The sequence below is a fragment of the Zootoca vivipara genome, chromosome 14 (genome assembly GCF_963506605.1).
Source record: "Zootoca vivipara chromosome 14, rZooViv1.1, whole genome shotgun sequence".
NCBI lineage: Eukaryota > Metazoa > Chordata > Lepidosauria > Squamata > Lacertidae > Zootoca > Zootoca vivipara.
The window spans coordinates 34,195,684-34,222,919 of NC_083289.1; positions in this window are offsets into that span (position 1 = coordinate 34,195,684).

The following is a 27,236-nucleotide window of genomic DNA, read 5'->3' on the forward strand; positions in this document are numbered from 1 at the left end:
GTATGCATAGCTTCTATTTCTGGGGCTACCCATAGGTACCTAGATAGTAAAGCAATCTGCTCTGTTGCAATGAAAGATGGTTAAAAATGAAGAAGTCATTGTATGAACTCAACACAAATTTAGTAAATGCAGAGGAGGAGTTGAAACCTCACTCTTGGAGTATAGGATTGAACAATGGGAATAATTGGTAACAAATGGGGAAAAATAGCATTAGTGCAATAAATGCCTTTCTGGCAGAGGCATCTACTAGACAATGAGATAATCTCCTAAGGGAAATTACCTGAGCCACATCTCTTGACTTCCATTTAATGGTATCTACAGTAGGATTTTTTTTTCAGAATTTCTGTTTTTGATTCTTGCTCAAAAATGTATGCACCTTTCTAAAATACATAGATATGCGCTGAGCAACATATTCTGCCATGTTGCAGTCTTGCTGGTACTCAATCACAGGGCTATTCTCTCCCATTATATGCATTTTGTGCTCACATTTTTGTGTAAAATACACACTCTTTACACTTTTCATCAATGCTCTTCAATACATTCACCAGTAAAATGCACATTTGGGATGCATCTGAAAATAAATCACCTAAAAAGAGGAGAGTGGAGGAAACATAGTTGACATTACAGTCTCGGAAGGTTTGGCACTTACGGTACCTTAATAAGGTTATAAGCTGACCCAATGGTGGTGGTGGCATTATAAATTATTATTATTATTATTATTATTATTATTATTATTATTATTATTATTAAGCAGACAAACATCTGGACAGCATTCATGTGATAAGAAATGGGCAAAATTTCACTGAGCCATTCAAAATAATATTTCAGTAACCACTACAACAAGTTCATCAGGATGACATGAAATTACAAAAGTCTGTTTTGTTTTGTTTTTCTTTCACTATGACTAGGATTTATCTTCCCACAGCTTTCTGGAATACATCCTTCCATGGGCATTTGTGAAAGTTCGCCAGCCTAGCAAAAGGGGAGGGCTTTTTTTTTTTTTTTGCAGTGCCTCAGAGCTGGATACTTTATTTTTATTTTTTAGTTACAACTTGGATGGCTAACAGTCAGCCAAGTAGTCAGAAGTTGCCTGCCAGCCTCCACAGTTTTATCTACAAATCAGCAGATTAAAAAAAAAAGATGTCTCTGGATCTAACTTAAGACAAGACATAGGGGTCCTTCATTTTCAGTCTTAGCACTAAGCACCACAGTGCTGAGATTGGAAATAAGACCCCTGCCTGCTCTTCAAGAATAAAAAAGGTAGCATTTTACCCACTCACACCCCAGCACTGAGGTGGTTGTGGAAGTTCAGTCTTTTTGTCCTGTTCTGGACATATGCTGGAAGTGTTGAGGCTGGTGAAAGGTTGCAGCACCACGGATAGCTCCAAGTGAGCAACCTGCTCCAGCAAAAGCTGGGAGCTCCTGTCTCACACCTTCAGGCTCAAAAGGTCTCTCTATGTTCGGCATTCAACTCTGACTCAGTTCCCAATCTGGTGCCCCAGCAGCCCCAGACTCCATGTCATGACAATGGTAGATTCAGGGGTCATGACATTTTTACTCTTAATGAGCAGGCAGAGGGCTTATCTCCAATCTCAGCTAGGTGGTACTTAGTATTGAGCATAAGATTTAAAAAAAATCCCTCTAACTCGTTTTTAGAAATCCACTCTAAAGGGCAGTCTAAGCACAAAAGTGCTGAGATTAAAGGTAAATAATGAGATTTTCCTTTTGCTTTCTCTTTGCAGAGGCCTTAGCCTGGCATGCGTCTTGGCAGAAGGCCTTCAGCGCATGAAAAATGTTCAGTCTTGGGTCCCCTCTGCACTATACATTTAAAGCAGTATCATACCACTTTAAACAATGCAATTGAGTGAAGGTATTACTTTATCTCATTCTTCCCCCTCTCTTTTCACTTGAAATAGCACTAAGCACTGAACTATTTTAAGCACAATTTTTGCTATTGTTTCCCAATGACTACAAGCAGTGTGAGGATGACATGAGGAACAATTAGAAAATTACTAAGTTCCTTGGAGACCAACCACCCCTTTGAAATGTACACAATACCATGTACTTCCACCTATGAGACTCCCACATTGCTCACAACACTCTTCCTCAGAAATAAGGCTGTTGCAATGCAAATATTGAGCAATCCCCTCAGCTACCACTAATATGGCTATTTAAGTCTTCAGTAATCAACATTCTGGCTAGATAAAACAGAACTCAGTGGGTAGGGGTGCAATATACGATATATATAGTTGCTTAAAACCAGTTGTAGATGACAAGCAGTGCTTTTTTCTAGAAAAACAGGTGTCAGTACTCCCCATGAAGTTGTTACAGTAAGTGCCACACCTTTTTACATCAAAAAGAGGTGCTGGTACTTCATACCCTTGAGTACCCCCTGAAAAAAGCACTTACAACAAGGAGGAATAGGGGTGGCTAACATGGTGCCCTCCAGTTATTGTTGGACTAAAACTTCCATCATCCATGACATTGTGGCTGATGGGAGTTGTAGTCCAAGGGCTTGGCAATAGAACCTAGAAAACTCCTGTTGGATCAGATCAGGGGGACATTTGGTTCAACATCATGCTCTTCATAGTGACCAACCAGATCCCTGTGGGAAGCGCACAAGGACACAAGGATGTTAGCCCTCATCTGCTGTTGCCTCTGAAGTTTACTTCTTCCTGGGATCAATGTAAGAACAAACAAACATAACAACAGCCTTGCTGGATCTAGCCAAAGCTCCAGCACCTAGTCTAGCATCCTGTTCTCATGGTAGCCCAGCAGATACCTATAGGAAGCCTGCAAGCAGGACCCAGGTGCAATAGTACCATTTCTGTTTGCATTGCTGACAGGGGTGGTAGGAAGAATGTAGCCATTGTGGCTAATAGACACTGATGGCCTTATCTTCATAAACTATGGAATTCACTCCCTCGGGAGGCAGTGATGGCCACCAGCTTGGGTGGCTTTAAAAGAGGACTAGACAAATTCATGGAGGAGAAGGCTATTGAGGGCTCCATGGTTGAAGGCAGTATGCTTCTGAACACTAGTTGCTGGAAACCATGAGTGGAGAGAGTGCTTTTGTCTCTTATTCCTGCTTGCAGATTTCCTGCAGGCATCTACCTGGCCACTGGAAGAACAGAATGCTGGATTGGATGGGCCATTGGCCTGAACTAGCAGGCCCTTCTTAGGTTCTTATTTTGCTACCAGACATCCCCAGTTGAAATGGCTCAGCCATTTCTTTTTAATTCGTGGATAACTTGATAAGTGTACTGGGGAGGGCGGCAGCACAGCAGCAAAGACACTGCTTTTAATGCATGCAAATTTGCAATGCACAGTACATTTAAGAATCCTTCATCTGAGTAAGTTGTAAAGAAGCTGGCAGGAGGAATAATTAATTCACATTAATAGCTCTCAGTTTGAGTCCTGTACTGCCTGAGTTGAGTCGAGGTGGGGGGAAGAGAAGCCTGAAGTGCTAGAAATAATGGTTTGTACCACAGCAACTATTCGCATTCTTTGCCTCTTCTTTAGGGGAAAAAAAAACCAAACCCTGTAAGTGCATAATTACATACCAAATACTTAGTGCGTTTAACAGTGCATGAGATGTGCCAGTAGCAATCCCTAGTCAGAAAGCAATTTGGGGAAAGACTGTAAAAATAAAATAAAATAAGCCACAGCCCAATATATGTTTCTTTTACGATTCCAAAATAGAATCCTGCAGAGTCTTCATTAGCCAATACAAGGCGCTCTCATAAAAGTGCATATAAATAGCTGTGCAATTCTTTTTTAAACAAAAACAAAAGTGCATTGTGCACAGTATACTGTACATGAAAAGTAATGGAACATTGGTGGCTTGATATTATGCTTCTGCTGGTATCTGTGGCAGCAAGGAACACCGACTTTTGTTTTTCAGACTTTGGCAGACACATGTGCTGTGACAACTTTATATCTATATTTGCATTAAAAATAATTTTTGCATCCTGCACATAATACAACACAACCATGCCATGGGGTGCACTAAACATTATGTTTCTATTGATGCCCATGGCAGCAAGGAGGGCTGACTTTTGCTTTTTGGATTTGGCACACACATACACGCATGCTGTGCCAACTTCAGATTTTTTTGAATGTGCATCCCAAGCAAGTTGCCCTTATTTAGCCCCAAAATGCAAGTAAGAGGTGACATGATAGAAGTGTATAAAATTATTCAAGGCATGGGGAAAGCGGATAGAGAAAACTTTTAATCCGTCTCTTGTAACACCACAACTCAGGGACATCCATTGAAGCTGAATGTTGGAAGATTCAGAACAGACAAAAGGAAGTCCTTCTTCACACAGTGCATTGTTGAACCATGGAACTCACTCCCACAGGAGGCAGTGATAGCCACCAACCTGGATGGCTTTAAAGGATGATTAGGTAAATTCATGGAAGAGAAGGCTACCAATGGCTGTTCAACCCGGAATAAAATGCCCTTTCTCCACTGCCCGAGGCAGTGTACCTGCTGGGGCTCACAACTGGGGAAAGAGCTGCTGTACCCAGGTCCTTCTTGCAGGTTTCCAATTGGAGCACCTGGTTGGCCACTGTGGAAGCAGGATGGTGGACTAGATAAGCCAATGGCCTGATTCAGCAGGCTCCTCTTATGTTCTCCGGAGGGTCAAAGGTTCTGCACACCTGCTGTACTAGATTTTCCTCCGGTCTAATTCAGCTAAGCTCTTCTTCTTTTCTTATGACCTTTTTTTTTTTTTACGAACTGGGCGCTTCTTCTTTTCTTGTGACTTAATATTCTTGATATTACCTCCTTCCCCGCCCCCCACTCGCTGAATGCCCATCTCCTTCTGACGGGATATAGTTATTCACAAAAAGTTCAATAGGACAAAAAACCAAATTCATTAAATATAGAATCTCAAGGGGAAAGTGGTAAAATCCTTCTGGGTAGAGAGGTGGCAGATCAATCATGTTTCCTAATCTTTCCTTAAATCCCAGGTCATCTCCTCCCCTGCACCCATTACAGTTTTTCATCGCCTTTCCTGTCACTGATCATCTTCCTACTCAGAACCCTTCCCACTTGATGTGACCTTTCTCAGAAGTGAAGGTGGAATTCTCATACATCGCCAACACATTCTTATTGAAGAAAAGGATCTAATTACCTCTTCAGTATCAACACGCAATTCCACATCCTCCTTGCACTGATATATGAGGGGATAGCTACCTCCCTACAGATCTATTTATCTACATACACCATTGAAGTTGATGGAGAGGCTATAGGGAGTGCAGAAAATGGTGGCTAGGCTGCTAGTGGGGACCAACTTTTGTCACCATATTACCTTGACTACACGAGCTGCACCAGCTGCCAATCTGCTACTGAGCCAAGCTCATGATGTTGGTGCTAACATATAAGGCCCTCTAAAATATCCAGTAGGTTATTGCAATCTGCAGGGAAGTCTCTGCTTAAAGTCCCTAAAATATCAGAAGCCTACTCTGTGTGGCTGCCTCTGTTCTGGGAAACAGCATTCCTGTTGAGAGATACAACAGAGGCCCACTTTATGTACTTTCAAGACATTTTAGTTTCCACAAGTTTTTCCAGTTGGGTGAAGAGGTCTCTGCCTTAGGTGTTTGTTCTGTTTTTTAACAATACTTTTCATTGGTTTTATGTAAATTGCCTTGAGACTCATCCAGAAGCTGACACATAAAGGAAATAAATAAATGTGTAGTCAAGCAACATCTGGGGGGGGGGGCTAGAAGTTCCACATCTCTGGATCAGCTGTGGATCTAACAAGGCAACGCTTACAGTATGACCTTATGCCACATTCCATACAAGTAGCTATCCTCTTCCAAATCATGGAGTAGAACAAATGAGTGGAGGAATGTGGATAAAAGGATGTAGGTACACAGGAAGTGACCATGCATCAAGCCAAGCCGTTAGTCCTTCCAGCTCAATATTGTCTACTTCAGGGGAGGACAACTTGCAGCCCTCCAGATGTTGCTGAATTATAATTCCTACCATTCCCAACCATTTACCTTGCTGGGTGGGACTGATGGGAGTTGCAGTGCAACAAAATATTGAGGGCGAAAGGCTCACCACTCCTATTCTCCAATGAATGGCAGCTCTTCTCCAGGATTTCAGGCAGGAGTCTTTTCCAGGCCTACATGGACATCCTGGGAATTACGTCTGCGACCTTCTGCATGCAAAGTCCAACCACTAAGCTACGGCCCAAGTGCCCCCCACCAAATCAGAAACTCCAAGGCCATGATGATCAGAGCTGGTGATCTGGAGGATTTGAAGCAAAGCAGACAGAGGAACCTGTGAGATAGGTGAGCTGATTTGTAGTTAAAACAGTGACATAGCACGGGTTGCCAGTGCCCAGGGAAAAGAAAGTATATCACCCCCTAAGACATGTATTGTGCCCCCTAATCAGAGCCTCCATGGGGCACTACTGCTGCTGCCAGACGAAGATGCAGAGCAGTGGCGGGATATATGCGTACGCGTCCTCAGATTGGGGTGCTACCACCACCACCACCATGAGTCTCGTCATCTGCCCACCTCCCCAACCAGTGGGGGACTCCTGCTCAGGTTGCTGCTCAGGAGAGGCAGGCGGGAGGTACAGGGTCTCTGGTTGGGGCAGCAGCTGCAGAACCATGCCCCTAATGCCTCTGAGTAATGAGTAGGAATATAATAGCGGGGAGGCAAGACTTTGAGAGTGCATCCCTCACCTGGAAGGGAAGTTGTGCACAGAGAGGATTCCAGACTAGAATGTGAGGCTTTCTAGGTTCCACTGGGATCCCTTTGCCCCCCCCCCCCCGGCTGTATGTTGACCTCTGCTACTGTAACAATTCTGCAGTGCCATCTTCTGGCTCAGGCTACAACTACAACAACAGTAATATTTCTAAAGCACTTTTTTAAAAATGCATTGTAGAGCACACATTACAAAATTAAGAGCAATAAAACCTCTCCAGCGAGCTTTACAGCAGGGAGTGATATCAAGCCCACAGGCCAAATTCAGCCAGATTTCTCTACCTCACCTTTGGGATTCTCCTCAGGTCACATACTCCTCTCTCTCAAACTTCACCCCTCGCCAGCCCTCCTCTGCACTATCCTGGTGCATTTTTGCCTGGCTGGGATGTGTCCTGAACACATCTGAACATGCCTCTTTCTTGCCTGGGTGGAGCTCAGAAAGGGGTGCGTCAATGTGTGCAGGCACTAGCCTGCTGTACAAAGGTATTGTTTATATCTATCTATTGCTCTGCCCTCTTTTGCCTCTGCCCTCTCTCATCACAGTCATGTGCCCCTCTGGAGGTTGGCCAGAGGGGAACAAAGCCTTTTCATCTGAAAAAAGCTTCCCCATTCATGAGCTAAGTTTTCGTGACAGTTAATGACTTACTGTGGCAGAGCAAGGAGAGATCTGATTTGGCCTTAACATGTCCATATTGCCTTTTCCAACCCCACTTGGAAGTAAGTCCCATTGAATTAAATAGGACTTACCAGATTTTTCTGTCTATAAGATGCCCCCCATGTATAAGATGCATCCTATTTTGGGGGACTCAGGTTTAAGAAAATGGGGGGAGATGGCCCAGAGTATAAAACACCCCCTAATTTTAGGGGGGTACCTAGTCTTATACATGGAAAAATATGGTGCTTCTAACAAGACTTAGGGTTTTATCCAATGTAGAACTAAGTTAGAGTCACTAAGCTCTAATTCTTGTTCAGCTGGTGAGAAGTTTTGTGCCAGGAGAACTTTGTGAAAGAGAACTCACAAGCAGGTTGCTGGTAACTTGGTTGCACAACAGACTGCACAATCTCTCGAGCAGTGAGCCTCTTTCATGCAACATTAAAACTCGGCCATCCACTATCACCCAAACCCTTGCAATAGCAGACAGATAATGTTGAGCGCAGCCCACAGTCAGAACTGCACTGATAATCTAGTTAGCTGTGTCCCAAAGTTATATGCTTTCACCTTTTCCCTTTTATATTGCATTTAAGATTTTCAGAGGAAATTAATGAAGTATCCCTTTGACATTCTCTTGCAACTAGAAGTACCACTCTCTTGGCCTGAAAACAAATACAGCAATTGGAACATTAGCAACTATTCAATTACACTATATATAAAAGAGCTGGATGTTTGGCACCAGCTGCAGTCCTAGAGGCTGCAACGTGTTATTTTTTTAAAAAAATAAAAAGTCCAAAGTATGTGTGTGTGCGTGTGTGCGTGTGTGCGTGTGCGTGTGTGGCAGGAGGGGGGAACTGTCATCATGATAGGACACTCTGGAAATCAACACCAATTTCACTCCTTAAAAGGGAATTTTTTTATTTGTTATCTCCACTCTGTGCTTTTCTCCTTAGTCCCCAGACTCCCACTACAAACTCCCTTCATCTCTTAAGTTTACTTCATTGTGTTTGGTGGTGGCGCTAGTGGAGGAAAATGGAATTTATAAGATAAAGTTTTCTGTCAAATGGAAATTTCTTTCAGAACTCCAGCCTTTTTTTTTCTGGTGCAAATGACAAAGGAAAGCCATACCGAGCACAAAAGTTGGTGGAAAACTTTTGGAAGGAAGCAGTTAAAAGTGCAGGAAACAACTCTTCAACTGCCTGCAAAATTATAAAGAAGTATTTCCCTTATTATTACAATATCCCAGGGAAGAAAAAACAAAGGGGGGGACTGTATTGTGATAAGAACCACAGAATAGCAATGATGGCAAGAATGAATTATTGAGAGGGGGGAATAAGAGTTTGGTCCATCTATCTTTAAGTTTTGTCTCCCCATTATGAAGAGTTTTCCATTTGCTCTGAAGAATTCAGGTACAATTTCATCAATAAAGAATGTAGGCATTGTAACCTTTAGAGAAGATTAATAGGCTGTGTACCACAGAGGTTGGCCCAGAAGCTTCATTTCCTAGAAAAGACAGCGTCCCTTCTGCTGATACGAGGGCCAGCTCTAGAGGGCAGTATGATGGCAAATATCCCTAGATTAGTGATGCAAGGAGGTATTTATTTCTATTCTACCCTGTCTTTGTTACTTGCAGTGCTGTTTCGGTTTGGCTGCAGTTTGGCTTCCAGCAACAAGTGCATTATTTGCCTTGCTGTCTACTGTTGTGGATTTTAAGGGAATTTATTACCATTACCTTATTCTGTACTATGTAAAGGAAGCACAAAGGAATTGTGGAAAATGTCATTACACTCAGAAGTTTTATCTCAGCACAAACAATATGTACAGTCATACCTTGGTTCTCGAACAGAATCCGTTCCGGAAGTCCGTTTGACTCCCAAAACCATTCGAAAACCAAGGTGCAGTTTCTGATTGACTGCAGGAGCTTCCTGCGCTCAATCAGAAACCGCAGGAAGCCGCGTCCAAAAAACATTCGCAAACTGGAACACTCACTTCCAGGTTTGCAGCATTCAGGAGCCAAAATGTTTGAGTCACACGGCGTTTGAGAACCGCTAATGGGCTGCATCCAATGCTAGTCCTACTCAGAGTAGACCCAATGAAATTAATCACTCTGGCCAATTTCAGTGGATCTACTCTGATTAGGATTTAGTGGGATGTAAGAGGGTAGCTAAAACTTTTACTCATAAGACTAGTGAAAAGTCTCCCAACAGTTTCTACATTCCTAGCTGGCCACAAAATCCTGCATAGACTAAAATGTGAGGGGGAGTGCAGAGGCCTGTGCACAGAAAGGCAACACACCCAAGCAAGAGCTTTATAGTTAATATTATCTGCACTGACTGGCAGAAACTCTTCGGGGGTTTCAGGCAGGGAACATTCCCAGTCCTACCTGGAGATGCCAGGAGTTGAACCTGGGATCTCCTGCAAGCCCAAGCTAGTGCTCTATCACTGAGCTACATCTCTTTGCTTAATATACAAAAGCACTTGCCTTATAGCAAGTGGGACTATTCTCCCACCTAGCTCATTATTGGCTACACTGCCTGGCAGTGGTTCCCCAGCATTCCAGACAGGGTTCTCTCCTAGCTCTGCCTTGAGATACTGGAGATTGAACCTGCATACAAAGAATGGCCCCTTCTGTCTCAGGGAGATGGAAAAAGAAGAGGGAAGAAAACTGAGAGTTGCAGTTACAGTGGTACCTTGACAGCCGAATTCTGAAGTCTACAACCCTGGAAGTATTTTCGGCCCGTGTGGTCTGCTCATGCGCAGAAGCGCAAAATCGCACTTTGCGCATGCGTGGTACAGGCGCTTTGACATCCGAAGACCTCGACTTACGAAGAGCGCCGCAGAACAGATCGTCTTCGTAAGTCGAGGTACCACTGTACTTGGGAAGCAGGGCCAGCCTACCCATGAGGTGCAGTGAGGCAGTTGCCTCAGGTGGCAGACTGGGGACAGGTGGGAGGGGCAGCAGATCTGGGCCTCAAAGAACACACTGCTTGCCACCTCCTGCATTTGCTGCCCCCTCCTCTTCTGCTGCCCTCCCTGCCACTACATCCTCCTCACTGGCCTCCTTTTTTCTTCCCCACCACCGTCAGTGCACTGGGGCTTCCCCAGGTCACCTCCAGTGGTGAAGGAGGAGGCCACCATTTCCAGCTTTCCTCAAGTGGCAAAACATGCTGAGCTAGGCCTCTTGGCATGGTAATTGTGGACACATTGCCTTAAGGAACATATTTAGGCAAGCCAAGGAACCAAATGTCCTTCCTGGAAGGGTGGAGCTATGCTTGAACCTAGGAAGATACTCATAGGGGGTCTGAGCATTTATCCTGAAGCCTCAAGGGGCAACAGAGCATAGTTTTTGAATCCCCCCTAACTCTTGTAACACAATACCATTCATGTCCTTGCTGAAGGAGTTATACTGCTTCCTCATCCCCTTTGAGTATTCAGTGTTTGTAAAGAAGAAGTCGGAGAATAAGTTCGAAAGGCATTCTCTCGACGTGATGCTGTAAACTTCAGTTACATCCCCTGCTCTGCATTTAAAAGGTAATGTTCCCTGAGCAATGCAAAGTAATTATAGCTCCCTACTGTCATGGTCCATTGTATTATTATTATTATTCGTCATATGCTGTAACTCATCAGCCTCCACCATTCCAGCTGCAAAATGCCAAATTGTTCCCGCATCCAGGACGTCTCTTCTGAGCTTGGAAAAGAACATAAAACCAGCATTTAAAAAAGGAAAGAAAAAAGAAAGACTCATTTTAAAATCTCCCTTCACTGCGTAATATAAATCATCACTTTCCAGTCCCGTGTTGAAACTGGATTCCTCTTTACAAAAAGGGCACAGTAATATGTAGTAATCTTTTAACTCACATCCAAAGATTAATAACTCTGTCCATGGTGCTGCAGAGAAGAAGATGCTGAATCCCGGATGATTGGATGAGCAAAATTCTGGTACAGTCTCTGCAGAACAGATGCAGAGAGAAGACAAACGAGGTACTTTCAAAGCATGAAGCCTCTCTGAAGGTTATTGCATGAGGAATTTTCACTCATCTTACTTGAGGTCAGGAAGGATTTCCTCCATATAATGTGACTCACCCCCCCACCCACCCACACACCCTTGACATTAGACGCAAGGGTAAGAGCTTTCAGGTGGTGCTGAATATCCTGTTTTCAGTCTTACTGTCCTGACAGCTCTGTGTTGGTGTAAGCATCAGGGAAGGTGTTCAAACCCTTTAAGTATGTGCTTCACTGAAAACTACTGTGATCCAACTTCTTAGAAGTTTTCTGCCCTTAGCACACAGGTTTCTAGTTACAGGTAGGTAGTCGTGTTGGTCTGAGTTGAAACAAAATAAAAAAAAATCCTTCAGTAGCACCTTAAAGACCAACTAAGTTTTTATTTTGGTATGAGCTTTTATTTTGAACACAGGTTTCTGTTTTTCTGTCTCATTTTCAGGGTCCCTGCTGTTGTACTTGCAACAGCTCAAAAGTTCCCCACACCTGATTTATGCCATAGGCTATGGAGTAGCAGTGGGGAAAGGAGGTGCCAGAGAAATGTTAGGCAGTGGGGAGGAAGCTAAGTGTTGTCTACGCTGGCGAACAGCACCTCCGCATGTTTTCCAATGGGACATTCTCAACCCAAACTAGAAATGCTTGGGACTGAACTTGGGACCTACCGCATGCAAAGCTCTACCACAGAGTTACATCCCTCCCTCTATTGATAGTGTCATTAAGAGGTAACATGAGCAACAGCCTCAAGCAGCACATCTTTAAATGGCTCATAAATCTGTTGGGTTATTGAGTTGTTTCACACAGAATTACAGTCTCTGTGCAATTAGCAGAATCAACATTCCTGGCGTCACTCAGGATGATTCGCCAAATGTTAACAACCATAGCAACATGCGCTACGGATTAGCTTTAGCAAGGAAACAAGGTTCAACATTCTGCTGGAGTGGTGCTTGGAATCTCGTTTAGGAACAAAGCGAGTCATATTTCAACACTGAATTGGAAACACTGAACCATAACATTTGGGGAATTAACGCTGGAGCTGTGGGAGGGAAGGGAGTCGGAAACCAGAACGGCGCTTTTTGTTCTGATAGTGTCAAAACACTCTCAGCTTATGGAATATGTTCTTCTTCCCATCTTGCAAAACTGTTAGATTCTTCACTCCCCCCCAAAAGAAATTTCCTTCCATGTCACTTTCAATCTCTTTCATGAGCCTCTGCACAGTGTTTAGAGATGGAAGTGAATACTGTTGTTCTTGCACTTCCTGGTATATTCGCTTCTCATTTAGTTCCAACTCTTAATTATCTCAGTGGATGTTAGTGCTGAAGCTTGCAGCCATTTGCTGAATTAGCACATTGCAGTTTTTGCAACTCAAACGTTTAACTGTCTGATTGAGAGAATCTGCTTATTGGCTCACTCATAGAAAATGAAGGGTGCATAGATACTTTTGCAACAGACTGAAAGCAAATATTTGCATGGGTGTAGCCAGGACTTTTGTTAGGGGGGGGCAGAATCTCATATTGAATGAATTTTTATTGATTTTTATTAACTGGGGGGGCAGCTACCCCCAGCCCCACCTTGGCCATGCCCCACCTTAGATGTTTGATGCACATTTGAGCTGTAGTCCTCTGCAAAACTCACTTCAACATGTGGAAGTGTGGCTCCATAATAGAGCATCTGTTTTGCATGCAGAAGGTCCTGGGTTCAAACCCTGACATCTCCATGTACAGCTAGGAAAGAACCCTGCCTGAACCGTTTTCCTGCATATATTGAATCCCAAAAGGGCATGGTCACTTCCTTCCAAGGCTCCCACTACTTTCACCTCATTGACCCATTCTTCTCTGTTGGTGAGGATCAGGCCCAAAATAGTTGATCCCCTTGTTGCTTCATATCACCACCCCACATGCTATAACAACCCACAGACTTCTGTAGGGGGGGGGGGAGAAGCAAGGTGTTTCAGTGGCAACCAGGAAAGTATTTACACCTGCTGAATTTGCCAGTGTTGTACTGGCAAATGTGTTTGTATCGTCCCTCTCTTACCCAAAAACTAGACAAGGTGCAGCTATTTGGGAAAGCAGGCCAGTGGAATTTATAACAGCAACCAGTATTTACTAATGTTTATATACACAGAGAGAGATCATTTGGATCATCATGGCTATTATCAGCATCTATATGAATGTCAGAGCTGAGTCAGGGACACAGTGAAGTCTGTGAAGGTTGGCCAGGCTGCAGAGTGGCACCCAGGAGCCTGCCAATTATGCAGAGTGGTTGACCAATGTCCTCCATTAAGTGGAGGCTGGTCTATTAGGGCAGCAGGGGGCAGTGCCCCACCCTGCTCAGTCTGTCCTCAGCCAGTCCGTATCTTCTAACCTCCTTACTTACAAACAGTTTAGGCCTAGGGCCACATTCACAAGTTATCACTTTGAACAGTCATGGATTATGGGATCTGTAGTTTGCTAAAGCTGCTGAGAGTTGTTAGCAGACTCCTATTCTCCCTGAGCTATTATTCCCAATGCCCTACAAAGAGGTACTGATGGTTAAACCACTCCATAAGTGTAGCTCTGTGAAGGGAATAAGTGGTCTCTTAACAACTCTCAGCACCCTTAACAAACTACATTGCAGTTTAAAGTGGTATCATAGTGCTTTAAATGTAGCCTAGGTGGTAGCACGGGTTGTCAGCTTTCTCCTCCTCCATAGTCTCAGGGTTGTCTGGGGAGAACTCAGTAGCAAGAAGGACATGGACAAAACCAGAATTATTTCTCCCTATCTAACATTGGCTCCGGCACCACTGACTCTTGGGCTCCCAGACTTCTGTCATATCAGTCCCAATGGGCACCAGCCATTACTGCCTCTAACCAGCTACAGAACAGGAAGGCATGAAGGTGACCTGCTCTGGATAAAGACAATTTTAAACAATTATGTATGACCAATTTTTGTGGGGTTTCAATCAGAACTTGGCTGTTCTGAATGCCGTAAGCCCCATGACTGACATTCCTAATTAAGGCTATTTGGTTTAGGGTTGTTTTTTTTTACTTGTCCTCTGTCTGAAAGTTCCGAATTCCAACATGCATCTCAGCCAACAAATGCAGACATCAAAAGGGGTGTAACATCAATGTTCAACTTGAACAGAAATATATCAATACGTTTCAGTGAAGAAAACGGCATTCCTATAAATAATGGATCATTGCAACCTGATCATCTTTATTCTCTGACACTAATAAGAAGATCCTCTTTCTTCTTCTGTGTCCTTGCTTTTGAATTTCAGCTCAGCAGTGGCTCAAGTACAGCTCTCAATTCCCTTTTTTGTCTTCCCCCAAACCCCTTTATCGTACTTTGAGATTAAACATGAAAGACAACTTATGTGATGGGAACTTTAAAGAGTATTGTGTGGATGTCACAAACTGTCAGCAGAGAGTATTTCTAGTAATCATAGAGTGTTTCCTCATCAATGCATGAGTCTAGAGATGGGCAGTTTGATCCAGTAATGACTAGCTCATTGATTGTGGTATAATTTTTAACTGTGTGACCAAAGGTAACAAGACTAGTTCATTATGGCACACCATTTTGATTGTTTGTACTTTGGTGCTAGTAAAGTGATGTGAGAGAGGCTTCAAAGATGGAGGTGGTGTTGAAGGAGGAAAGAAGAGTTACCATTTCGGGGACAACAGACTTATCCACTCCATGTTTCAGAGCATGGTGATTACAACCCTTTGGAAGTGAAGCTTGGTATCCTCCAGGATATTGATGAATTACAACAATAGGGGAGAGCTGTGGCTCAGTGGTGGAGCAACTGCTTTACATTCAGATGGTCTAAGGCTCAGTCGCCAACATCTCCAGGTAGTACTGGAAGGGACTCGTTTCTGAAACCCTGTAGAGATCCAGTCCATATGGACAATACTGAGCTAGATGGACCAAAGTTTTGACTAGGTATAAAGCAGCTTCCTATGTTCCTATCAGCCCCACATAATGTAGCCAGTGGTTAGGAATGATTGGAGCTATAGTCCAACAACATCTGGAGATCACTAATGGTAATCCAAAGTGGTAACGAAAGGTTTGCCACCTTTGTACATGCCATAGCTGCCAAGTTTTCCCTTTTCTCGCGAGGAAGCCTATTCAGCATAAGGGAAAATCCCTTAAAAAAAGGGATAACTTGGCAGCTATGGTACATGCTGGGGAAACAGGGAGTGATAAGGATCTCCTCCACACCTCTCAGTATGGCAATATAGTTTATCATCTTAGCCAACAGATTACATCTGGAGCAGCTTATGATGTTGTTGGACTACAATTCTCAATAGCTCCCAGTCAGTGGCCAATGGTCATGGATGATGGGAGTTGAGGTCCAACAACCTTTGGAGGATATAATTTTGTTGGCCACCCTTGGATTAAATGCACACACTGGCAAATTCCCCCTTGACAAATGCACATCTATATTCACAAAACTTTTACAGAAATCTATTTCATTCATCACCCAAAATCTGCAATGCCACCCTCTGGCAGAATGTAATAGGAAAGAAACAGGCTAGTCCACCTCTTCAAATGGATTTTGATGGAGACAAAGGCTGGGGACATGAATACAAAGTAATAGATGGAGACATGAAGCAGAAAGACCCATCTCTAGGGATGTATGAAACCTGTCTTAGATATTTAACTAATATTATGGAAGAGGAGGAGGAGGAGGAAGAGGAGGAGGGAGAGGAGGAGGAGGAGGAGGGTGCACATTCCTCATAATTCCTACAGAGAAGTCAACTAAGCAGAAACTTCCAAATTCAGCTTAAGTTTTGTTGTAGGCAACAACCAGTGATGGATGAATGTCCCCTGAGACATGTTCCTTACCCTGTCAATATTTTCACCTTTTCTCAGTTCCTGCAGAAAATGTGAAAGCTAGAGGATAACTGTGTTTTGATGCACATTATAGTCTAAGAAGTGCAAATCAGGTTGATTTGCTTAAAAATGAATGAACCACAATGGCTACGCTATGCCCTACCTCTGTTAGAAGTAGAATGCTTCTGAAAACCATTTAATGGAAACCACAGGAGAGGTGAGTGCTATGGCACTCAGGTCCTGCTTGCAGGCTACCCATAGGCACCTAGTCAGCCACTGTGAATCCTACAATAATAGAGTTGGAAGGGAGCCCAAGGCTAAACATACCCATCTCCTTCAGATGCTGGACTAGATGAACCACTGGCCTGATCCAGCAGGGCCTATGTTATGCTCTGCTATATTATGTTGAGCATCCATAATTGCAATTTCACTTCTCTCCTTCAGTGTCTGGAATCCCACTCTAAAACGAGATTCCTTTCCTGTTCAGAGCTTCAGCTGAGGGTACAAAGAGAAGATGCTATGCTCCAATATTCTAACCCACTGCCAAGGAAAAACAACTAGCCAAACATCAGAGAAGCAATTCTTTGCCTCTGCAAGAAGCAAATCTATTTTTCACCAGGTCATTTTTCACAGAGCCGCTTTCTTCAGCTTTAACTGAGTACTCAACCTCTGTGCTCGTCAAAGACATTTTTTTCTTCTTCAGATCACTTATTACACTTCTTCTCCTGTTTCAGCTTGCTTGTTACAAATCAGTTTTCATTCATCTGTGCCCCTGCTGAAATGCTGTTTCATCAGCCTGCTGGGCCTCTTTCTTTTTTGCTTCTTCATTTAACACATTTATATCCCATTTCTCTCTCTCTCTCTCTCTCTCCCTCTACCTCTACCTCTACCTCTACCTCTCTCTCTCTCTCTCTCCAAGGAAACAAAAATCCATGCAAGCAAAATGGTCAACGGAAGCAGTTAAACAATCAAAACATTCACTAAATATTAGAAAACCACAATAAAATACAATTATAATAAATGAAATAATATTATTATAAAATAAACCCACTTATAGTGGGTTGTATCCAACTAAATTCTAGTCAGAGTAGGCCCATTGAAATTAATAGCCAGATCTAAATGGCTGGGCCATCTTACCAGCTTGCATCATGCAGAAAGGTCAAGGCAAAATGCAGGAGAGGAACGGAAGAGAGGCAGAATGGCTTTTAATTCCTGCATTGCAGAGGGATGAACTAGATGAACTGTCGGGTCACTTTCCAGCTCTACAGTTCTATGATTCTATGAATAGTCATGGGAGGAAGAAACCCTAAACAGGAAAATTTGTCTTTGTGGGAGCTAAAAGACAAAAAGTATTTTATTTTTACTGGCTGTAATGGTATTTCACATAGCTGCCAAGTTTTCACTTTTCTCGCGAGGAAGCCTATTCAGCATAAGGGAAAATCCCTGTAAAAAAGGGATAACTTGGCAGCTATGGTATTTCATAGTCATGCAGTTCCTGATTAGCTGTTTTATCAGTTTAGTTTTGTGTGTGTTACATTTTACTGTGGGTTTTATTGTGTTATTGTTTTTATTTTAAAAAAACCACACAACTGGTTCATGAATCTTTGATTTTAGAGTTGGGTATGAATGTTTTACAGGGGACCCAGGTGGCGCTGTGGTTAAACCACTGAGCCTAGGGCTTGCTGATCAGAAGGTCAGCGGTTTGAATCCCAGTGGCAGGGTGACCTCCTGTTGCTCGGTCCCAGCTCCTGCCAACCTAGCAGTTCGAAAGCACGTCAAAATGCAAGTAGATAAATAGGAACCGCTACAGCGGGAAGGTAAACAGCATTTCCATGTGCTGCTCTGGCTCGCCAGAAGTGGCTTTGTCATGCTGGCCACATGACCTGGAAACTATACGCCGGCTCCCTCAGCCAATAATGCGAGATGAGCGCACAACCCCAGAGTCGGTCACGACTGGACCTGATGGTCAGGGGTCCCTTTACCTTTTATGAATGTTTTAATAAAGAAAGAAAGAAATGGATGAAGCAAAATTAAGAAATAAAAACAGCACGGGGAAGGTACCTGGAGCAGGGCCATGGTGAAGAAAAGCTGAACTGGCAAAGGGGGCTGCTGTGGATGGCATTTTAATCCTACTCAGTGCAGACACTTTGGAAATGATAGACATGACTAAATCAGGTTCATTGGTTTCAATGGGTCTATTCTGAGTCAAACTTAGTGGGACACAATCCTATGTCTAGAAATATGTGAAGCTGCTTTATACTGAGTCAGACCCTTGCTTCAGCTAGCACAGTATTGTCCACACTTGCTGGCAGTGGCTACCCAGAGTTTCAGGCAGGGGTCTCTCCCAGCCCTGCCTGGAGATGCTGAGTATTGAATCTGGGACCTTCTACATTGAGGGCAGATGGTCCACCACAAAGCCATGGCCCCTCCCCATACTGGTTCCCTATTTACCTCTGCCTCAATTCCCCATCCACTTCTGCTCTCCTCCCATTGTTGAATTTTAGATTGTAAGCTATTCCGAGCAAGGAACTGCATTGACTGACAGGGTTCCAGGCAGGGAGTTTCTCTGGGCCCTACCTGGGTTTGAACCTGGGACATTTGTCATGCAAAGTGTGTCTTCTACCACTGAGCCAAGACGCTACTCAGTGTTGTGGACTGCATTATGTAGATCCCAGGCAATGTAGCCTTAATATCAGAAACCTTTGATTAGTTCTGGAAGTCCCTGCAAAGCTGGCTGGATACATTTCGACTCTCTGGCCACATCCATCAAGAGTGGGTCTGCATCCCACACTAGCTCAATCTTCTGGGTCACATTCAAGGGCACCTCCCACACATTATCACATAATAGAAGTAAAACAGCAACTACATGCTATAAATCAATACTAATCATATTTGGGGAAGCAATAAAAAATAATTTGCCTTCTGATGTGTTCCAGCATTAATTTAATCACTTTGTGTTTTTCATTCCTTTAAAAATAATCGTACTGAAAAACAGTCTATATATGAAAAATAAATAAACCTGGGCTTCCCTAAATGAACAAGAATGAAGTCAGAGTCCAAAATGATAATTTCACGAGCCAATGACACAGTCAAGGGAACAAGTGAGTGTTGCAGATTTGCTTCAGGGCCAGGCAAACCTTTTAGAATTCTTCTTTTTTTAAGTTTAATGTTTTCATCTGAGTGTCAGTTATCATAAGTCTGATGGTCAGGTCTGAGCTCCCTTCAGATTCAATCTTATTCACAGCAGAATGATCCCCTTTCCCTTGATATGACAGCTAAAATGCTATTTGCCCTGATAATAACTACTATACAGAACAAGATGGCTTTTAAGAATTATTTCATTTAATGTTATCTGGGCGGTTTGGTTCTGCCTCCCTCCACACCGTTGGTTTCTAGGAAATAGTGCAAATAAAATGCAATTTAAAATGGAACGTTCCCACACACAGGGACAGCACAGGGTTTGCAATGGTAAGTGTGCTGTTCCCACAGAAGAGAGAATCTTTCTGCATGTAAGGAGGAATTTGAGACAGTCAAAAAGATTGTTTATCTTTGGCCTTCCAAGTCACTTTAGATTGTTGGAACTGTCCAAGGTCCTGAAGCTCCAGATTGACTATAACTGTCACCTACCATTAAACCACCATTAGAATTCCACTGTGTGTTAGGGAAGGTGTGGGGAACCTGTGGCCCATGGGCAAATATTGGCCCACCAGGCTATTTCCCCCAAAGTATGTCGACCTGAATATCAGCAGAACATTGTAGATGTAAACTGAAGAGTGGGAAGACAAGGTTTAATCCTGCATTGACTGAGTCATTATGTTCATAGAATCATAGAATCATAGAATCATAGAGTTGGAAGAGACCACAAGGGCCATCCAGTCCAACCCCCTGCCAAGCAGGAAACACCATCAAAGCATTCCTGACAGATGGCTGTCAAGCCTCTGCTTAAAGACCTCCAAAGAAGGAGACTCCACCACACTCCTTGGCAGCAAATTCCACTGCCGAACAGCTCTTACTGACAGGAAGTTCTTCCTAATGTTTAGGTGGAATTTTCTTTCTTGTAGTTTGAATCCGTTGCTCCGTGTCCGCTTCTCTGGAGCAGCAGAAAACAACCTTTCTCCCTCCTCTATATGACATCCTTTTATATATTTGAACATGGTTATCATATCACCCCTTAACCTTCTCTTCTCCAGGCTAAACATGGTGAACAAGAATATATAGACTAGACAGCAGGATTTAATTTCCACTTGTCATCTGATGGGTGGAGGTTAAAGATTGGAATGAGACTGGAGGATGGTTCCTCATCTCAGGAGCTTAAAAGGGAATCAGGAGGAAGCTTGCAAAAGCCTTTGTGAATCTTAACAGATTCACATGCTTCCCCTTTAAGTTCCCAATCTTGTTCTGCTCTTAAAGGGGAGGGCAGATTTGCAAAGGCTTTTACAAGCCTCTTCCCACTTTCTGTTAAGATCAGAGCAAAATGGATTTTGATAGACAGTTCAATCCCCAGCAATTCCAGGTGGGGCTGAGAGGGTCCTCCATCTGAAACCCTGGAAAGCCACTGTTAGTCAGTATAAAACAGGGGTGAGTACCTTCTTCAGACCTGGGGTAGCATTCCCTTCTGGGAGCAATATGCCAGGGCTAGGTTGGGCCTGAGGCAAAATCAGTCACAACAACTCATGTAAATCTTATCTTTTTATGGTAGCCTTGTTTCTATACACATTTGCACACCTCTATCAGAGTTCAAGGACACCTTCCAGCCAGGCAACAGCACTCATGGAGAGTTTGAAGCAGGGCCAGTAGGGTGTCTAGGGAGAGTGTCTGGCCTGGAAACAGTCCAAAGGGCCACAGAGAAAGAATGAGAGGTCCACATTTTGTCCCAAGGCTTGAGGTTTCCACCCCCAAATAGGCCAATATATAAGGCATCTTCTTACATTCCCCATTGAGCGGTATGATCTGTCTGGGGGCAGAATCCAAGGTGCCCATTTTTCTTGCCACATTAAATAATAATTCATAAGAGACTATCACATGAGCATGCAAAACTATTTTAGATAATGTCAAGCTTCTCGTGCAGTTCAGTTGTTAAATATATCACAAATGGCTGCTAGTCTATTGCTTTATATTAATAGGATCAAGTCCATTTTGGGAAAACACTGAGACTTAATTATAGCTTACAAGCCATCACCCCACCACCCTATCCATTCACAGCTCTTTTCTTTTTTGTTCTTCTGTCTCCTAGTCCCTTTCTGGCTGCCAGCTGTTGCTACAGATGCCACTTCCTGCCAGATGTGTTTATAAAAGGACTTCAATGAGCATCAATCTGCAGCTGAAATGGCAAGCAGAGGTGGCTGTGAAAACAGCAGGCTAGGAATCATAACAGTCCTAATGAGCCCCTCCTGCCTGTGCCAAATGACTTACTTCTCCTCGCTGGAGAGTCTTTCATCTGCCAGAATCCCTTCTGCCTAAAGGAGATGTATGGGGCCACCTAAATGACCACTGTTCAAGCTGATGCAGAACTTCAGCAGCCTTAATCCTAGAGAGGTCTTTAGTTCTTTGTGATGTCTTGGCCCATTACAATGGTCTGTAGCCCACTGCTTGTCAGTGCTGTTTTGCTACTAGCAAAGTAGCAACCAGGGAAGGGTAAACCATGGAGCTGCTGTTTCCACCATTGTGGGAACAGGCTAGGACCACTGATAGTTTTCACTTCCATGAATCTGTCAATTACTTCTTGTGGGCGTGAATTCCTTAGTTTGACTATGTGTCATGAGAAGAAGCTCCTGTTTTTGTCCATCTGGAAGCTTCCAACGTTCATTAGATTGTCCTGCAGTGGTGGACCTTGGGGTCTCACATTTCAGTAGCACTCCTCTGCCTCTCACCTTTGAGGATGGCATGAGTGACTTTCTCCTACATTTACAGATTCCTTGCCTCCATCACCTGAATAAAATCGCTTGCATCCACCAGCAGATGAATCTCAAGGGGTCTCTAGAGCCTGTCTAATCCTCTTTTGTTGGATGAGTTTCAGTTGGTAAGGCTCAAGGATGTGAACAAGGTGCTTGGATTGGTCAGGGCAACCACTTGCACTCTGGACCTTTGCCCCTTGTGGCTGATAAAAAAAAAAACTAGCAGGGAGGAGATAGCTGGCTGCCCCTGGGAGGTGATTAATGCCTCCTTGTGCATTGTGAGAGGGAGTGGTTCCTGCCTGGCTGAAGGAGGCAGTAGTAAGGCCACCTCTTTAAGAAACCCTCCCTGGACTCAGAAAGTTTAGCTACTGGTTGGCAGTTACTTAATCTCTGCTTCTTGGGCAAGGTTCTTGAGTGGGTGGGTGATTGTGGATCAGATCCAGGTGCTTTGGAGGAAACTGATTTTCTAGATTCATTTCAGTTGGGGTTTAGGCCCAGTTTGGGCACAAAAACTGCTTTCGTTGCCCTGCATGTTGACCTCTGTTGGGAGAGAGATGGGTAAATGTGCCCTTGTTAAGGCTCAGGTACCCTCAGTGGCATGGAGTGCCTCCAATGAGCTTTGGCTGGTGGCCCAGCTGCACCCCTATCTGGACAGGGATAGCCTAACTTCTGTCATCTATGCTCTGGTAACTTCTAGGTTGGATTACTGTGATGTGTTATATGCAGGGCTGCCTCTGAAGACAGTTTGGAAATTTGAGCTGGTGCAGAATTCGGTGGCCAGGTTGCTCACCAGGGCAACACAGTTTGATTATATTTCACTGATCCTGGCCTAGCTGCACTGGCTGCCAGTTAGTTTCTGGGCCCAATTCAAAGTGCTGGTTTTGACCTATAAAGGCTTTAAAGCCTCAGGACTGCAGTACCTCAAGGATTACCTCTTCCCATATAAACTGTCTTGGACCCTGAGATGATCATCTGAGGCCCTTCTTCAAGTGCCTTCTCCATGAGAGGTCTAGAGCAGGCATCCCCAAACTTCGGCCCTCCAGATGTTTTGGACTACAATTCCCATCATCCCTGACCACTGGTCTTGTTAGCTAGGGATCATGGGAGTTGTAGGCCAAAACATCTGGAGGGCCGCAGTTTGGGGATGCCTGGTCTAGAGGGTAACAACATGAGAACAGGCCCTTTCTGCAGTGGATTCCCATTTACAGAATGCTCTCTTCAAGAAAGAGTCTGGAACCTTCATTATACATCTTTAGGTGCGCAGTGAAAACATTCCTCTTCAAGCAGACCTTTGGCTGATTAATGTCAATGTCCTTTAAAAGTGCTGGGGGGTATTGGTTTGGTTTGTTCTTGTTTTTATTATGTACTTTGTTGTTTTATTCTCTATTTATATTTGGATGAATGGTGGTATAACAACAACAACAACAACAACAACAACAACAACAACAACAACAACAACAACATCTTAGTTTTGGTCCCTGACACCATCTTTTTTCCCCGCAAACCTTCTGTGCTCAGAATGAGCATTGTTCTTTATCCCTTATCCCTACCATTCCTGCAGTCAGCTTAATTTTTATAGCATAATGAATCCATCATAATATATATAATCTAAAAGTAATTAAAATTTCATTCCATCCATTTATTTCTAGTTTAGCTAATTTTATGCTTATTTCATGTTGGATTTTGTGTGTGCGTGCATTCCCTTTATTCCACTGGCAAGATGCTTCAGTTTTAGCCTGCCTTAGTAGGTCCTATGCACCGAGGGGTGAAACGTAGGGATGGGGAGTGATTCTTTTGCACAGGAGCAACTTGATCCAAAGCTCCCAAACTTACTTGTGGATTGGAGCACAACACCCAGTCAGATTTCACACTTCTCTGGCTTTTGCAATCCATTTTTTTGATTGCAAAAAGCATACACAAAAATAGGTATTTTTCATATAGTTGTCTCACTGTTGTTTCAAGTTCTTCTAAAAAGAACAAGGCTGCTTTTTTATGATGTTACTTTTCATGCAGCACCCAAGAACGAGAAAGGTCGCGTGAGATATTGCTACGTTTACATGCTCTCCCTCTTATACAAATGGATGAGGATGCTTTGCCTGAGTGCATACACATGCACACACACTAATCTTGGAACCACTTTTTGCACTGGGGATGGTTTTGTGTGCAAATTTCATGATGTTCTTCTGGAAGCCTTGCTCTTGCTTTCTATTAGCTGGGAAAGTGACCTAACAATTGACTCAGCAGAGTTCTATCTGTCAAATATGTCTAAGTCTGGGAAGTCATCCAGCAATGGGTTTCCCGTTGCTTCTGTAATATGAGAACATGCATTCAAAAGTTCTTCATTGTTGACTGCCCTTTGTCATGATAAAGGATGTTGGAGAATTCCGACAAAAACAGAAAGGGGAGCAGAAATTGCCAATGTTCACTCAATCCAACAATTACAATGGACATTTGATTATGTCCCCCATTTGTATTGCATTTTCTTTGTGTTAAAATTGGGATGCAATAACATAATGTAGTTTACATAATTTACGCAACTAAGCTATGCAATGTATCCACAATTGACAGTGTGATGGTATAGTGGAAGACAAACTGCAGAGGAATGGGAACAGTAATGCATGAGACTAATACAGGGTGGAATGGGGAATGATGCTTTCTTGCATCACTAGTCATGATGCAGAAAGCCATGGGGTTAGGGGGGAATTCCAGGCTATCATTAGGAGAATACTTTCATACATAATATTTCAACAATTTGGCCCTCTCTCACTGCTTTATAGCTTCCATGTCCCATTCTCTCCCAAACTGTTTCACCAGTAGCAACTTCCACATGGCATTATCATCAGAGAGAAAAATGTGAATCTCCAAAGGCCCCCTCCACTGGCCTGTTTGGAACCACCTGCCATTTGGTCCCTTCCTTGCCATGACCTACCTTCTTGGTCACCATTCTAGCCAGTAATCAAAAGATCCAGGTGACTGTAATGTCCCTACCACTTTCAAACTCCTCTCTCAAGGAGATATGCATGGCTCCCCTCCTCCTCCTTTTTTTAAGTTAAGGAAAACTCTAATGACACAGCTTCACTATTCCAGTAAGCCTTCTTGATTCATAGGAACATAGGAAGCTGTCTTATATCAGACCCATTGGCCCATCTAGAACAGTACTGTCTACACTGACTGGAAGCAGCTCCCCAAGGTTTCAGGGGAGTCTCAACCAGCCCAACCTGAAGATTGACGTGATTGAACTTGGGAACCTTCTGCATGCAAGGAAGATAGTGTATCACTGACCCACAGCCCTTCCCTAAATAAGCTTTTAGGGGGTTGCTAGAGGTAGGAGGGGATACAAAATTGTCCTTTCATTAACTTCCTGAAGTTATCTTGGAAGCCAGGTCATTGAGTGCCCTCTTAACTCACAGTGGTAACACTCTCTGTCACCAGTTAAGATGGGCCCCCATCAATTACAGCTTTAGATGATTAGCTTTCTGATTATAACTTGAAGGTTAGGATTTGCAAACCTGACCACAAGGCCAGTTTCCACGTCCAATTCATCTCTTGACTATGACATCAGGGTATAAGATCAGAGATGGGGAACCTCAAAACCAAGGTCTAAATGTGGACCTATGTAGCTCTTCAGACTCTTCTCAGGCTGCACCTTCTTTCCTCAGCTCAGACTCCTCACCAGTCCTCCTGGTGTACTCAAGTACTTTTGTCTGGCCGGAATGTATCCTTGAAGCAAGACAATGCATCTGGATTGTCTGGATTGGAGAGGTTGGAGAGATTCAAGAACCCCTGCTTTTTCTCACAGCAAGGATCTGTTGCTCTGCACACCTTTGCCATGGCCCCCAAATGGTTGCCCACAAAGGAATGTGGCCCTTGAGCTGTAAAAGTTGCCTCACTTTAGGTTAGATTAATGTGGTGTGAGGGGACAGCCATGGATGTCACAGAGGATATATTTCTCAATGTGTGAGCCCAAGAGAGTGCTAGGAGATAAACTCTGGGTAAAGACAGTACAGCTTTTTCATGGGCAGCAAAAGTGGCAGAAGTTAGCTGGAACATCTGAGTTGTTTCCATTAGATTCAAGGCAGGGGCAATGAAGAGGAAGTGCCCTCATCCATGCTGAACATGAAGAAAATTGGTGTAATGTACTGGCCAACACTGCAATCTTCTGCCCACCCAGGGAGTAAGCCCAAGTGACCTCAGTGGGACTTGCTTCTGAGTAGACATGGATAATATTGCACTGTAAGTGCTTAAAACATGAATGGCATCACCTCTTATGTCAGCTGCAATGAACTCCTTATATCACACCAGCCTCCATGCTGTATTATGAGGAAACAATACGAACTTAATTTATAGAGTTCTTCTAACTACTACAAACTTTTCATATTAGAAACACTTTCCGCAGGGCAAGCAGGATGCCTACACATGCCAGAATTTCATGTGCTCATCTTGATAGGCCTGACAGCAGAGAGCAGGGGAGAGGAGCAGGCCTTCATTGATCCCCTGTTTTGATCCTCTTGCCCATGAGACCCAGCACCCACATTGTATCACTGCCCCAGGTCAGTAATAGAGCTACTGTATTATGATTTACATAAATCTGTTAAAGATATATATTTGCGCACACACATACACACACACACACACACACACACACAATCACAATCTAACACAACAAACCATACAACTTCACATGGACATTCAATTTGTAATCTAATTCTTATCAATTATGCCTGCATTCCCAAGCTGTTGATGGCTGTATGGATTTTGATGAAACATGACGGCATTATGTACTGTTATTTATTCATTTGTTGACTTAATGAACTACCTCTCCACTAGAAGACCTGAGGTGACATCCAAAACAGATAATATAATACAGTAAAACAAACACCACAGTACAATGTTCTCTATTACGTTTGAACCACTAATGACGAGGAGTTGAGCCTCAAAGCCAGGTGATCTTCACTTAAATGAAAGAGAAACTCACTCATAAATAGGCTAAGTAGATTACATTCTGTTTATCATACAAAAATACACTTAATGTGTATTATTGATTTAATAAAAAAATACTCTAAAGGCAAAGGCACCTCTCGTTTATCTGCCTCATCATCCGCTTCTCATTACCCTCTTTATCAACATCAACAGTAATATGCTCTCCTATAAAACT